Genomic DNA, 15,461 nt, shown 5'->3' with positions numbered 1-15,461 from the left:
ACTGCATTAAAGAAGGGGTGCACCGGTCCTGGAGATACTGCAATACCAGGTCAATGCGTGGAGTGGACAGAGCAAGCTCTTTTTCCATCTCCCTGTTCTAAAAATCCATTTAATATATGGTCCCCAGATAGGGGACGTATCAGATATTAAACTGATAAGAACAGATACTACACTTGATCTTAGCCAAAAGGCCGAGAAGCGATAACCAGAATTGGTTTCAAACTACGGAGCCACCCAAGGATCCTGAAAAGTCCATTTGTGGAGATGAGCTCCTGGACTCCCGTTAAGAAGACATGTTGTCAACCTCTAGATCCCTTACATGCCTGCACTTTTCGGCTTGCTGCTGCTGCAATCCACGCGTTTTAGATCTGCATAACTCCACCTCTTTAAACACAGCACCTTCACCCCCTGCTGTTCCCACCCGCCTCAACACCGTTGGAAGGGAGGAGAACCAATTAAGGCGGGGGGTGGGGTGGAACGAGCAGCTGTCTACCCTTAGCAGGAGGGCTCCTGATTACATACCTCTCCTGCTGCTGCTGCTGCTGGCTGTCCAGCAGCAGACTGAAGGTGGCTGCTGCTGTGCACAGGTATATAAAGGCTCAGAGCCTATTATGACACGCGCAGCCAGCGTTCCATTGCCACATTCCATCTACTGCAGGCAGGATACCTGGCTGGCTGAATGTCGCTGAGAAGCTCACAGAGACCGCCATAAGCAACAGTTTAACAGAATGCCACAGACTAATCAACCAAACTTTTTGGGTTGGGTTCTCTTTTATAGTCTGCAGGCATTAAATGAAAGAAGTCAGTGTCCCAGCAGAAGGAGACAACGTTTCAGAAAAGGCATTGTAGCAAACCAAAAAAGAAATTTTAAGCGCAGCAGAGTAACCAGCGCACATACCTGTTAGCTCAGGTGAGTTTAAAAGGCTGCTGTTGATAACAAGGGCATTTGCTAAATAGATGGTGTGTGTGCAACAATATACTGAAAGGTCAATTATATTGTGCAGCTTATCTCACCACCTGTAGTTATTTAGGTGAAAGCTCCAAAATGCTTGCCTAATATGTCTGTTTATCCAAAAGGAAGTAAAAAGGGAGAGCTAGAAAGATAGCATTGCATCACATTACATGGCAATGCAATGCACAGTTGCTGAAGTTGAACCAAAATGAGCTTGTAATCTGGCTTCTGCAACTTTGAACATGAAAAATCCAATGAGGAGAAGAAAAGCAAAGCCAAAGAGTCCATCCCAAAATCCGACAAACAAGCAAAATGAACAAAAAACATTGAATTCAATTCTTTCTGATTTTAGAAACTGCATTAAAGAAGGGGTGCACTGGTCCTGGAGATACTGCAATACCAGGTCAATGCGTGGAGTGGACAGAGCAAGCTCTTTTTCCATCTCCCTGTTCTAAAAATCCATTTAATATATGGTCCCCAGATAGGGGACGTATCAGATATTAAACTGATAAGAACAGATACTACACTTGATCTTAGCCAAAAGGCCGAGAAGCGATAACCAGAATTGGTTTCAAACTACGGAGCCACCCAAGGATCCTGAAAAGTCCATTTGTGGAGATGAGCTCCTGGACTCCCGTTAAGAAGACATGTTGTCAACCTCTAGATCCCTTACATGCCTGCACTTTTCGGCTTGCTGCTGCTGCAATCCACGCGTTTTAGATCTGCATAACTCCACCTCTTTAAACACAGCACCTTCACCCCCTGCTGTTCCCACCCGCCTCAACACCGTTGGAAGGGAGGAGAACCAATTAAGGCGGGGGGTGGGGTGGAACGAGCAGCTGTCTACCCTTAGCAGGAGGGCTCCTGATTACATACCTCTCCTGCTGCTGCTGCTGCTGGCTGTCCAGCAGCAGACTGAAGGTGGCTGCTGCTGTGCACAGGTATATAAAGGCTCAGAGCCTATTATGACACGCGCAGCCAGCGTTCCATTGCCACATTCCATCTACTGCAGGCAGGATACCTGGCTGGCTGAATGTCGCTGAGAAGCTCACAGAGACCGCCATAAGCAACAGTTTAACAGAATGCCACAGACTAATCAACCAAACTTTTTGGGTTGGGTTCTCTTTTATAGTCTGCAGGCATTAAATGAAAGAAGTCAGTGTTCCAGCAGAAGGAGACAACGTTTCAGAAAAGGCATTGTAGCAAACCAAAAAAGAAATTTTAAGCGCAGCAGAGTAACCAGCGCACATACCTGTTAGCTCAGGTGAGTTTAAAAGGCTGCTGTTGATAACAAGGGCATTTGCTAAATAGATGGTGTGTGTGCAACAATATACTGAAAGGTCAATTATATTGTGCAGCTTATCTCACCACCTGTAGTTATTTAGGTGAAAGCTCCAAAATGCTTGCCTAATATGTCTGTTTATCCAAAAGGAAGTAAAAAGGGAGAGCTAGAAAGATAGCATTGCATCACATTACATGGCAATGCAATGCACAGTTGCTGAAGTTGAACCAAAATGAGCTTGTAATCTGGCTTCTGCAACTTTGAACATGAAAAATCCAATGAGGAGAAGAAAAGCAAAGCCAAAGAGTCCATCCCAAAATCCGACAAACAAGCAAAATGAACAAAAAACATTGAATTCAATTCTTTCTGATTTTAGAAACTGCATTAAAGAAGGGGTGCACCGGTCCTGGAGATACTGCAATACCAGGTCAATGCGTGGAGTGGACAGAGCAAGCTCTTTTTCCATCTCCCTGTTCTAAAAATCCATTTAATATATGGTCCCCAGATAGGGGACGTATCAGATATTAAACTGATAAGAACAGATTTTTTTTTTTTTTTTTGAAAGCCCGAATTCGTGTACAAAACCCGAGTGCGCTTAAAAAAGTGACAAGTGCCACAAAAAAAGTGCACTAGGATGCTGGTCTTCTTGAAACCCTCTCCAAAAGGAGAAGGGTCCCCCAAACCATTCCCCGTCCCTCCGAGCCAAAAGGCCACAGCGAGGAACAGGGACAAAAAGCCACCTCCAGCCGAAGCCAGAGGCGACCCAATCTTACCCCCAGCAACTGCCCGAGTTCTCACCCGAGCAAGGCACTGGGAGCCAAAGACTGTGCTCCCCTCCCGGAAGAGGGGAGCCAACAACGCTCTCCTCCCGAAAGAGGAGAGCCAGGGGGTTCAGGGGGGAGCGGAACCTGATGGCCACACACTCCCCCCCTAGACCTGCCAAGAGAGGAACCTGTAAGGGAACCGCATCCCGACAAAATCCTAGTAGGACGTGACACACGTGAATAAGTGGACACACAGTGACAAAGAAATTAAATAAATAGTGAAGGTTTCACAGTATAATACTGCCCGGACCTTCGACCGGGAATTGAAAAATTCCCCATCCTAAGGCCAGAAGGCCCGGAATAAGGGTGTGTGCGAAGAAAGAAAATTTGAAGTGCTTGTGCAAATGTACCTTAAACTCAAGTGGGGTTCCCAATCCCAGTGAGTTAAGGCACCCCAGGGTCACCACTCCTGGGGCACTTCACACTTCGGGCTTTCGATCTTCCCCGGCCCAATGGCGTCGATCCAGGGGGGCCATGCTTTCCACCAGATGACTATATTAGCCAACTGGCGTACTAACAAGCGCCTAAACCCCAGTGTGCATAATGTATCAATCTACTAGGGTGGCCAACATCCAAAACCGCCTTTTCGAAAGATACTACACTTGATCTTAGCCAAAAGGCCGAGAAGCGATAACCAGAATTGGTTTCAAACTACGGAGCCACCCAAGGATCCTGAAAAGTCCATTTGTGGAGATGAGCTCCTGGACTCCCGTTAAGAAGACATGTTGTCAACCTCTAGATCCCTTACATGCCTGCACTTTTCGGCTTTTTGCTGCTGCAATCCACGCGTTTTAGATCTGCATAACTCCACCTCTTTAAACACAGCACCTTCACCCCCTGCTGTTCCCACCCGCTTCAACACCGTTGGAAGGGAGGAGAACCAATTAAGGCGGGGGGTGGGGTGGAACGAGCAGCTGTCTACCCTTAGCAGGAGGGCTCCTGATTACATACCTCTCCTGCTGCTGCTGCTGCTGGCTGTCCAGCAGCAGACTGAAGGTGGCTGCTGCTGTGCACAGGTATATAAAGGCTCAGAGCCTATTATGACACGCGCAGCCAGCGTTCCATTGCCACATTCCATCTACTGCAGGCAGGATACCTGGCTGGCTGAATGTCGCTGAGAAGCTCACAGAGACCGCCATAAGCAACAGTTTAACAGAATGCCACAGACTAATCAACCAAACTTTTTGGGTTGGGATCTCTTTTATAGTCTGCAGGCATTAAATGAAAGAAGTCAGTGTTCCAGCAGAAGGAGACAACGTTTCAGAAAAGGCATTGTAGCAAACCAAAAAAGAAATTTTAAGCGCAGCAGAGTAACCAGCGCACATACCTGTTAGCTCAGGTGAGTTTAAAAGGCTGCTGTTGATAACAAGGGCATTTGCTCAATAGATGGTGTGTGTGCAACAATATACTGAAAGGTCAATTATATTGTGCAGCTTATCTCACCACCTGTAGTTATTTAGGTGAAAGCTCCAAAATGCTTGCCTAATATGTCTGTTTATCCAAAAGGAAGTAAAAAGGGAGAGCTAGAAAGATAGCATTGCATCACATTACATGGCAATGCAATGCACAGTTGCTGAAGTTGAACCAAAATGAGCTTGTAATCTGGCTTCTGCAACTTTGAACATGAAAAATCCAATGAGGAGAAGAAAAGCAAAGCCAAAGAGTCCATCCCAAAATCCGACAAACAAGCAAAATGAACAAAAAACATTGAATTCAATTCTTTCTGATTTTAGAAACTGCATTAAAGAAGGGGTGCACCGGTCCTGGAGATACTGCAATACCAGGTCAATGCGTGGAGTGGACAGAGCAAGCTCTTTTTCCATCTCCCTGTTCTAAAAATCCATTTAATATATGGTCCCCAGATAGGGGACGTATCAGATATTAAACTGATAAGAACAGATACTACACTTGATCTTAGCCAAAAGGCCGAGAAGCGATAACCAGAATTGGTTTCAAACTACGGAGCCACCCAAGGATCCTGAAAAGTCCATTTGTGGAGATGAGCTCCTGGACTCCCGTTAAGAAGACATGTTGTCAACCTCTAGATCCCTTACATGCCTGCACTTTTCGGCTTGCTGCTGCTGCAATCCACGCGTTTTAGATCTGCATAACTCCACCTCTTTAAACACAGCACCTTCACCCCCTGCTGTTCCCACCCGCCTCAACACCGTTGGAAGGGAGGAGAACCAATTAAGGCGGGGGGTGGGGTGGAACGAGCAGCTGTCTACCCTTAGCAGGAGGGCTCCTGATTACATACCTCTCCTGCTGCTGCTGCTGCTGGCTGTCCAGCAGCAGACTGAAGGTGGCTGCTGCTGTGCACAGGTATATAAAGGCTCAGAGCCTATTATGACACGCGCAGCCAGCGTTCCATTGCCACATTCCATCTACTGCAGGCAGGATACCTGGCTGGCTGAATGTCGCTGAGAAGCTCACAGAGACCGCCATAAGCAACAGTTTAACAGAATGCCACAGACTAATCAACCAAACTTTTTGGGTTGGGTTCTCTTTTATAGTCTGCAGGCATTAAATGAAAGAAGTCAGTGTTCCAGCAGAAGGAGACAACGTTTCAGAAAAGGCATTGTAGCAAACCAAAAAAGAAATTTTAAGCGCAGCAGAGTAACCAGCGCACATACCTGTTAGCTCAGGTGAGTTTAAAAGGCTGCTGTTGATAACAAGGGCATTTGCTAAATAGATGGTGTGTGTGCAACAATATACTGAAAGGTCAATTATATTGTGCAGCTTATCTCACCACCTGTAGTTATTTAGGTGAAAGCTCCAAAATGCTTGCCTAATATGTCTGTTTATCCAAAAGGAAGTAAAAAGGGAGAGCTAGAAAGATAGCATTGCATCACATTACATGGCAATGCAATGCACAGTTGCTGAAGTTGAACCAAAATGAGCTTGTAATCTGGCTTCTGCAACTTTGAACATGAAAAATCCAATGAGGAGAAGAAAAGCAAAGCCAAAGAGTCCATCCCAAAATCCGACAAACAAGCAAAATGAACAAAAAACATTGAATTCAATTCTTTCTGATTTTAGAAACTGCATTAAAGAAGGGGTGCACCGGTCCTGGAGATACTGCAATACCAGGTCAATGCGTGGAGTGGACAGAGCAAGCTCTTTTTCCATCTCCCTGTTCTAAAAATCCATTTAATATATGGTCCCCAGATAGGGGACGTATCAGATATTAAACTGATAAGAACAGATTTTTTTAATTTGGCTATCCCCCACATGGGGATAAAAACCGTTTATTTAAAATTTAACAAATTACAGAAATAAAACCATTACATCCACATTACACTTTCGGGACTTCAAAGAAAAATAAAAATTCCATCACAGCAAATTTTACAAGACTTCAAATATTCCATAGGTTAAAAAGCCATTTGCCTGCCAACGTTACATTCTTTTTCCTGTCCAATAAATAGTATATGTACATTTCACTTTTACAAAAGGCTAAAACATCATCTACTGGTAACATTTCATGTTTAAAAACAGCAATATTTCTAGCATTCCAGAGCGCTATCTTGGCACAATTCACTGTCTTCCACGCCATTATTTTTTGGTCCATTGTTGGGCATTCCAGAAGACCATATAACACTGATGCAAAATTAAAGTCCTTGAGGTCCACCATTTTCTCCAGCAGGGGGATTAATCTTCTCCAGAACTCTTTAGCAAAAGCACAAGTCCATAAAAGATGCTTCACTGTCTCTTCTTCTTGACAACCTTCTCTTGGGCAGATGGCAGACCTCACAAAACCTCTTCTGTACTGGAATGCCCGGCAAGGAAGACAGTGGTGTGCGCAGCTCCAAGACATGTCTTTCTGTACATTAAAAAGATAAGGGGCGTTAATCATTTTCCATATGTGTACAGTTTTGTCATCATCATAACGTTCAATATCACACAACGTCACATCAGTACTAATTTGTTTGAGTAGTGTCTTGCTGTTACATAGATCCCCTGTCTGTTTCTTATTCAAATTAAAATCAAGAATAATTTTCTTTAAAATCTCATAATGTGCAGGTAGGTTAAAAGCATAAGGAAAGGATAAAACCGTTTCAAACCAACCAAACCTTCTCATGAGAAAACCAGTGTTAAAACGCATAAAATAGGAAAGGTAATTATCTTTAAAAAGGGTTTTAAAACAGAAACAGAAAAAATGTATTAAAAGAAACTTATCTAAAACAGGGAAATCTTTCCCACCTTTAACCTTTGGCTTTGTCACAATTTCTCTTTTGAGTTTCTCCATTTTTGAGCCCCAAAAAAAGGTAAAACATACTTTTGTAATTCGTTTCAACAAATTTGTAGGAGGGGGGAACACCAAACTAAGATATAACAGGATAGGTAATATCACCATTTTTACAATCAGAACTTTACCTTCCATTGACAGCTTTCTCATATTCCACATGCAGATTTTCTGATTAATTTTCTGTGCTGCCGCATCCCAGCTATTAAAACCATTATTAGATTCATTAAAAGAAACACCTAAAATAGTAATGGAATCTGTAACTGCAATTGGTACATCATGTAAACTCATCCCCCCGACATTTAAAATATTACATTTAGTAAGATTAATTTTAAAACCGGAAACTGTACAAAAAGACTGAATTTGGCTTATCGTTTTTTGTATTGAAGGTACATCACATCCAAACACTGCTACATCATCCATATAGCTTACAACTTTAACTTGTAGACCGTTCCCTCCGGGTAAGGGTACTCCACATATTTGCTTATCCCGGCGTATTGTACATAAAAGGGGTTCTATAGCACATATAAAAAGCAGGGGGGACAAAGGGCAACCCTGCTTCACCCCTGATTTTAAAACTACCTCTTTTGTTTTAAAACCATTAACTAAAATCTTACTCGTACAATCATTATAAAAAGCTTTAAGAGACAATAAAAACCCACCCGGAATGCCCATTTTTTCTAAAACTTTAAAAAGATAAAAATGAGACACGCGGTCAAAAGCTTTCTCAAAATCCACCGCTAGGATTGACATCTTTGTCTTTCTGGTTTTTACATCTTCAATACAATCTTTCACCAGGTTTAAATTGTCCCAGATACTACGCCCAGGTACCCCGCATACCTGATTTGCATGAATTACTTTATGTATCACCTTTTTCAACCGATTTGCACAGATCTTAGCCATAATTTTGTAATCACTATTTAAAAGAGTTATCGGCCTCCAGTTTTTAAGATCCGTTTTGTCACCTTTTTTGTATAGTAGTGATACCTCACCTTTCTTCCATGAGTTGAGTAAAACCTTATTATTAAAAACTTCGGAAAACAAATTAAACAAATCATCTTTTAAAATATCATAAAAACTTATATAAAACTCTATGGGGATACCATCAGGGCCGGGCACTTTACCATTTTTAAAACTCTTCATGGTTTCTAAAATCTCTTCCTCACATAGAGGTTGGGATAAAAAACTTTGGGCATCAGCATCTAGGGTGGACTTGATCTCCCCCAGGAAAGTGTGTATTAAATCATGGTCTACAGTTTTTACATTAAAAAGATCATTAAAATAGACATTTACCTTATCCAATATAATGTTGATATTATTATCTCCATCTATGTTATCAATTATTGTTTTCGCCTGTTTGTTTTTCTTAAAAAAATACCTGGAACAAGTCTCATCCTCTTCTACGTGTTTTACCTTTGAACGAAAAATCAGTTCTTTTCCTTTTTGTTCCAACCACTTTGAAATTTCTCCTTTAAGACTCAATATATCATTACCTACATCCAGACCATTGTCTTTGAATTTGTACAATGTCTGTAACCTGATATTAAGAAAATTATAGATCTCAAACTTTTCTTTAGCTTTTTGTATGCTTTTCTTTATAAAGAAATCTTTAATGTTTATTTTCATTCTATCCCACCAGGAGCTAAAAGAAATATTGGGGTTTTTCCTTTTTCTACAGTTTACATAAAACTCAATAAAATCCGATAAAATTTGTGGATCTTTTAAAAGGGACACATTCAATTTCCAAGATTTCTTACCACATTTCTTCTTTCCATTAATCCTCACTCTAAAAGATAAAACCTTGTGATCTGAGAGAATATTAGTTAAAACTTCACATTTCACTGGCAGTATTTTTTCTGAACCTAAAACAAAATCTATCCTGGAGCTACATGTAGAATTGCTCCAGGTGAAACCAGCGTCTATAGGGCTATCCTTGTTACATTCTTTATACACATCAGTTAATTTACAATCATTTATAATATTGCTTAACATTCCAGACGTTTTGTCATAATTTCTACTCACGGAACCGGAGCGTCGGCTTTCGCCTTTTAAAATACAATTAAAATCACCTGCCAGGATAAAAGGTTCAGAAATGTTAATGAATAAAGGTAAAATTTCCAGCATATCAGCCCTTTCATTTTTATCAGGTGACCCATAAAAATTTAAAAACTGCCATCTTGTCCCATCAATAAAAGCCTTAACTAAAAGAATACGACCCGGTAAAATATCTTGGATAAAATCAATAGACACATTTCCCTTAAAAAGTATAGCTACCCCGGCTGATCCGGTTGCATTTGATCCAGACCAGACCGATGGACCATGTTTCCACTCTTCCTTATATTTTTTGTAAGAAATCTTATGAGGGATATGACATTCTTGTAAAAAGAAAACAGAAGCTGTAAAACAGGTTAAAAAATGTAAAACAGTAGCTCTTCTGGTCTTGGATCCTATGCCTCTCACATTGAGGGAAACACCACCAATGTCAGCCATCATAACAAATGGTTAGGAAGAAACAAAAACTGGACTTTACCTATCCGATGGACGGATCAGACCACTTGGACTTTCACCAACGCCCTCTTCTGAATCCACCGTTATCAAAGAGTCTTCATCATCGGAGAAGGAACATTCACTTAAATTAAGACCCGACGCTACTGGGGTGTAGCTCGGAAGGATATTGAGAGAAAGGTTACACTGGGTCTCCATAGGCTGACCATTTAGGTCCTCGTCAGGTGGGTCTCCGAGAGGCTCCGCACTCCCCTGCTGACCCGCAGAGGGTCGTAACACAGGGGCAGGCTGCGCACATGGCGGAGCCTCAGAGTCCCCGGAGGCAGCCAGGTTCGGGGCCCCACCTGGAGCAGCAGAGCCCCGGGACCTCGGGATTCCAGAGTCTACACCCCCGTGAGGGGATGTATCCATCTCCTCCCTATTAGCCACCTCCACGGAACCATTCTTTTTCTTATTATGAGACCTCACCAAATGCCACGTACCGCCCTCGCTCTCGTGAGACCCAGTGGGAATTTTGGGCTCGGTGTCAGCCTTTTGGCGCTCTTTTTTGGCCTTACCGACCGCCCCTTTATGATCTTTCTCAGCCTTCCTTTTAGCCTCCTTATGGTCTTTCAGCCAGCTCCTGGGCTCCTGTGAGTTACCTGTCATTGACTCGGAGGGATTGTTACTAGTTGAAGCGCCCTTATCACCTCCCGAGGCTCCAGGTTGTTGCTCCTCCTCCTGAGGGGTGGTCTGATTGGCCCGTCCATTCCCGGATGTCTTGGACTTCTCCTTTTGTTTTTGTTCATCCTCTCTGAACCTGTGAGGGCAAGAAAAATAGAAATGACCAGGTGTCCGACAAAAACAGCATTTTTTTTCATTTGGGCACTCCTTTGTGTCATGTTCAGTACTGGCACAATTTCTACAAGTGGCACCACAACTATCCTTAGAGTGCCCATAGAGACCACAATACCTACAGAAAAGTGGCATTCCTGAGAAAAAAAAATCCCCATTAGTTTGCCCTATTTTAAATCGAGCTGGAGGAAGTCTCACACCTCCAGGGAATTTAGGGTCTCTTTCACATTTTACTAAAAACTTCCATTTTGAGGTCCAGATGTTAAACTCATTCAACACTTTCCCAATCAATTTCACACTTTTAAAATAAACTGACAAAAAGGAAATAACCTCTGGTGCTGTTATGAAGGGTGAGAAGATTTTCACAACCACCATCTTTACCTCATCCAGGACGTGCTCGATGATCTGAATCCCTTTTAGACCAGGGCTATTTTCTACCGACTTAACTCTGGACAAAACATCTTTGAAAATACCTTCGCCAGTAAAGGTTACATCATAATCTCCACGTCGAGGATAATCCTGGATAGAAAGGATTTCGTTGGTTCTGACGTGGAGCAGTTTCTCAAGCACGTCCTGGACTACATATCCCAGATTCCGTATATCGGAACCACCAGCCGTAAATCGGACCCTTATGGTGTTCTTAAGCCTCGCATATAGAGGCACGAGGTTGGGGTCAACCTCCATGGTATGGCGCAACAAAATGCAAATTGCAACCGCCTGCAATCTGCGCCTTCAGAGCTTTGAGATAAAGCACCTGAAGGCTGGGGGATCGCTGCCCGTTACCCTAGGACTAATCCCTCTCCCTAATAGCAGCAGGCAGGTGAAGCCCACCGAAGTGGACGATCCTGCCAGGCCAAGGAGAGGGGTACCTGAGTGCCCTTCAACTGAAACCTCCTGCTGTGAAGCACTTGGTCTCAGCCAAAAGGCCGAGAAGCGATAACCAGAATTGGTTTCAAACTACGGAGCCACCCAAGGATCCTGAAAAGTCCATTTGTGGAGATGAGCTCCTGGACTCCCGTTAAGAAGACATGTTGTCAACCTCTAGATCCCTTACATGCCTGCACTTTTCGGCTTGCTGCTGCTGCAATCCACGCGTTTTAGATCTGCATAACTCCACCTCTTTAAACACAGCACCTTCACCCCCTGCTGTTCCCACCCGCCTCAACACCGTTGGAAGGGAGGAGAACCAATTAAGGCGGGGGGTGGGGTGGAACGAGCAGCTGTCTACCCTTAGCAGGAGGGCTCCTGATTACATACCTCTCCTGCTGCTGCTGCTGCTGGCTGTCCAGCAGCAGACTGAAGGTGGCTGCTGCTGTGCACAGGTATATAAAGGCTCAGAGCCTATTATGACACGCGCAGCCAGCGTTCCATTGCCACATTCCATCTACTGCAGGCAGGATACCTGGCTGGCTGAATGTCGCTGAGAAGCTCACAGAGACCGCCATAAGCAACAGTTTAACAGAATGCCACAGACTAATCAACCAAACTTTTTGGGTTGGGTTCTCTTTTATAGTCTGCAGGCATTAAATGAAAGAAGTCAGTGTTCCAGCAGAAGGAGACAACGTTTCAGAAAAGGCATTGTAGCAAACCAAAAAAGAAATTTTAAGCGCAGCAGAGTAACCAGCGCACATACCTGTTAGCTCAGGTGAGTTTAAAAGGCTGCTGTTGATAACAAGGGCATTTGCTAAATAGATGGTGTGTGTGCAACAATATACTGAAAGGTCAATTATATTGTGCAGCTTATCTCACCACCTGTAGTTATTTAGGTGAAAGCTCCAAAATGCTTGCCTAATATGTCTGTTTATCCAAAAGGAAGTAAAAAGGGAGAGCTAGAAAGATAGCATTGCATCACATTACATGGCAATGCAATGCACAGTTGCTGAAGTTGAACCAAAATGAGCTTGTAATCTGGCTTCTGCAACTTTGAACATGAAAAATCCAATGAGGAGAAGAAAAGCAAAGCCAAAGAGTCCATCCCAAAATCCGACAAACAAGCAAAATGAACAAAAAACATTGAATTCAATTCTTTCTGATTTTAGAAACTGCATTAAAGAAGGGGTGCACCGGTCCTGGAGATACTGCAATACCAGGTCAATGCGTGGAGTGGACAGAGCAAGCTCTTTTTCCATCTCCCTGTTCTAAAAATCCATTTAATATATGGTCCCCAGATAGGGGACGTATCAGATATTAAACTGATAAGAACAGATACTACACTTGATCTTAGCCAAAAGGCCGAGAAGCGATAACCAGAATTGGTTTCAAACTACGGAGCCACCCAAGGATCCTGAAAAGTCCATTTGTGGAGATGAGCTCCTGGACTCCCGTTAAGAAGACATGTTGTCAACCTCTAGATCCCTTACATGCCTGCACTTTTCGGCTTGCTGCTGCTGCAATCCACGCGTTTTAGATCTGCATAACTCCACCTCTTTAAACACAGCACCTTCACCCCCTGCTGTTCCCACCCGCCTCAACACCGTTGGAAGGGAGGAGAACCAATTAAGGTGGGGGGTGGGGTGGAACGAGCAGCTGTCTACCCTTAGCAGGAGGGCTCCTGATTACATACCTCTCCTGCTGCTGCTGCTGCTGGCTGTCCAGCAGCAGACTGAAGGTGGCTGCTGCTGTGCACAGGTATATAAAGGCTCAGAGCCTATTATGACACGCGCAGCCAGCGTTCCATTGCCACATTCCATCTACTGCAGGCAGGATACCTGGCTGGCTGAATGTCGCTGAGAAGCTCACAGAGACCGCCATAAGCAACAGTTTAACAGAATGCCACAGACTAATCAACCAAACTTTTTGGGTTGGGTTCTCTTTTATAGTCTGCAGGCATTAAATGAAAGAAGTCAGTGTTCCAGCAGAAGGAGACAACGTTTCAGAAAAGGCATTGTAGCAAACCAAAAAAGAAATTTTAAGCGCAGCAGAGTAACCAGCGCACATACCTGTTAGCTCAGGTGAGTTTAAAAGGCTGCTGTTGATAACAAGGGCATTTGCTAAATAGATGGTGTGTGTGCAACAATATACTGAAAGGTCAATTATATTGTGCAGCTTATCTCACCACCTGTAGTTATTTAGGTGAAAGCTCCAAAATGCTTGCCTAATATGTCTGTTTATCCAAAAGGAAGTAAAAAGGGAGAGCTAGAAAGATAGCATTGCATCACATTACATGGCAATGCAATGCACAGTTGCTGAAGTTGAACCAAAATGAGCTTGTAATCTGGCTTCTGCAACTTTGAACATGAAAAATCCAATGAGGAGAAGAAAAGCAAAGCCAAAGAGTCCATCCCAAAATCCGACAAACAAGCAAAATGAACAAAAAACATTGAATTCAATTCTTTCTGATTTTAGAAACTGCATTAAAGAAGGGGTGCACCGGTCCTGGAGATACTGCAATACCAGGTCAATGCGTGGAGTGGACAGAGCAAGCTCTTTTTCCATCTCCCTGTTCTAAAAATCCATTTAATATATGGTCCCCAGATAGGGGACGTATCAGATATTAAACTGATAAGAACAGATTTTTTGATTGAATATATCTTTTATTAGCACAAAAAATAAGTTAACAGACAGTGTACAGTGCCGCAGCCCAGTACACACAGAATTCTACATCATATTTACATAGCATGAGGATACGACGCACTAACTAGACACATCACACCCCTATGCTACACAAAACACTCAATCTGAAAGAAAAAGCATGTCAATCAATACAGTACGACGAACCGTGATAAGGGATGGGGATTGGGAAAAAGGGGATGGGGAGGGGAAAATCACAGGCCCGAAGCTTTATTGAAAGACAAGACACATAAGGGGAGAGGGGGAGGAGGGGTTTAGTCCTCATCCTCGTCCTCCGGACCGTCCATGATGGAATAGTCTCTGAGCAGGCTGTGGATCAGCCTGCGGCAGTCCTGGATGGACATCCTCTCCCTCCTCAAGATGAGCCGGTTCCTGGCGACCCAAACGGCATCCTTGAAGCAGTTCATAAGGCGCCAAGCCTCCTGGATGGCTCCGACGGTATGAACCCCAGGGAAGAGTCCGTAAAGCACAGAATGGTGCGATAGGCTCGCCCTGGGGACAGAGTTCCTCAGGTCGTCCTCAAGTGCAGTCAATAGGCGCTGTGCAAATCCGCAGTCCCAAAAAGTGTGCAAAGATGTTTCCTCCACGAAGGGGCACCTTGGGCAGTACCGGGTCTTGCACAGGTTCCGGGCATGCATGAATGACCGGACGGGCAGTCCGCCCTGAATCGCCATCCACGACAAGTCCTTGTGCCCGTTGGTCAGCCTGTCAGACGACACATTTGTCCACACAGTCTCCAGCGTGTCCTGGTGAAGTCCTGTGATGTTCTCCACGTCATCCTTGGCTCTGATTAGCTTGTGGATAGTTTTGGGCTTCCACAAGTCGGGCTTGAGTCCCTCCAGTTGATGCTCCCCCACAAATCGAACGACGTCTCCGTAGAACCATGGCGTCGTCCAGTTGTAGGGGAAGGAGCTGTCCCACTTGTCCCAGCCGAGTTGCCTCCAAAGAGGAAGCAGGAAGAAGCGAGACATGGACCTGCCCGCGGAGCCATTCTTGACTTGCAAAGTCCGGCGGACACAATCACACACAAAAGAGGATCGCAGGAGGGTGGGGATATCTGGAACGCCCTTCCCACCCTTGCGAGGCTCCTTGTACATGACGGCCCGCCTGACTCTGTCCATCTTGGATCCCCAGACAAAGTGAAACACTGTCCTGGTAATGGCCCTGCACACAGTGACGTGTGGGGGCCAGGCCTGCGCCGTGTACTGCAAGACGGGCAGGACCTCATTACGCAGGACGAGTGCCTTACCC

At 44.1% G+C, this 15,461-nt stretch overlaps 6 non-coding genes and 2 pseudogenes across 6 annotated transcripts; all 8 read right to left on the bottom strand.

Annotated features, from left to right (window-relative positions):
* Positions 1-12: 12 nt before the first annotated feature.
* LOC141177309 (U2 spliceosomal RNA) lies at positions 13-203 on the bottom strand. The gene has a single exon (XR_012253916.1). It is a non-coding gene; the product is annotated as a U2 spliceosomal RNA (small nuclear RNA).
* Positions 204-1,318: 1,115 nt separating this feature from the next.
* LOC141177047 (U2 spliceosomal RNA) lies at positions 1,319-1,509 on the bottom strand. Its single transcript, XR_012253679.1, has one exon. It is a non-coding gene; the product is annotated as a U2 spliceosomal RNA (small nuclear RNA).
* A 1,115-nt stretch (positions 1,510-2,624) lies between these two features.
* LOC141177894 (U2 spliceosomal RNA) lies at positions 2,625-2,805 on the bottom strand (annotated as a pseudogene).
* Positions 2,806-3,614: 809 nt separating this feature from the next.
* LOC141178109 (U2 spliceosomal RNA) lies at positions 3,615-3,690 on the bottom strand (annotated as a pseudogene).
* A 1,115-nt stretch (positions 3,691-4,805) lies between these two features.
* On the bottom strand, positions 4,806-4,996 carry LOC141177308 (U2 spliceosomal RNA). The gene has a single exon (XR_012253915.1). It is a non-coding gene; the product is annotated as a U2 spliceosomal RNA (small nuclear RNA).
* A 1,115-nt stretch (positions 4,997-6,111) lies between these two features.
* LOC141177760 (U2 spliceosomal RNA) lies at positions 6,112-6,306 on the bottom strand. Its single transcript, XR_012254316.1, has one exon. It is a non-coding gene; the product is annotated as a U2 spliceosomal RNA (small nuclear RNA).
* A 6,387-nt stretch (positions 6,307-12,693) lies between these two features.
* On the bottom strand, positions 12,694-12,884 carry LOC141177307 (U2 spliceosomal RNA). The gene has a single exon (XR_012253914.1). It is a non-coding gene; the product is annotated as a U2 spliceosomal RNA (small nuclear RNA).
* A 1,115-nt stretch (positions 12,885-13,999) lies between these two features.
* Positions 14,000-14,192, bottom strand: LOC141177706 (U2 spliceosomal RNA). Its single transcript, XR_012254276.1, has one exon. It is a non-coding gene; the product is annotated as a U2 spliceosomal RNA (small nuclear RNA).
* Between the last annotated feature and the right edge of the window lie 1,269 nt (positions 14,193-15,461).

This window comes from Phyllobates terribilis, unplaced genomic scaffold (genome assembly GCF_046119375.1).
Source record: "Phyllobates terribilis strain yellow unplaced genomic scaffold, ASM4611937v1 Scaffold_27__1_contigs__length_16484149, whole genome shotgun sequence".
In the NCBI taxonomy this organism is placed as follows: domain Eukaryota; kingdom Metazoa; phylum Chordata; class Amphibia; order Anura; family Dendrobatidae; genus Phyllobates; species Phyllobates terribilis.
Note: the sequence above shows the minus strand (reverse complement) of the source record. Positions and strands in the feature narration are given on the sequence as shown.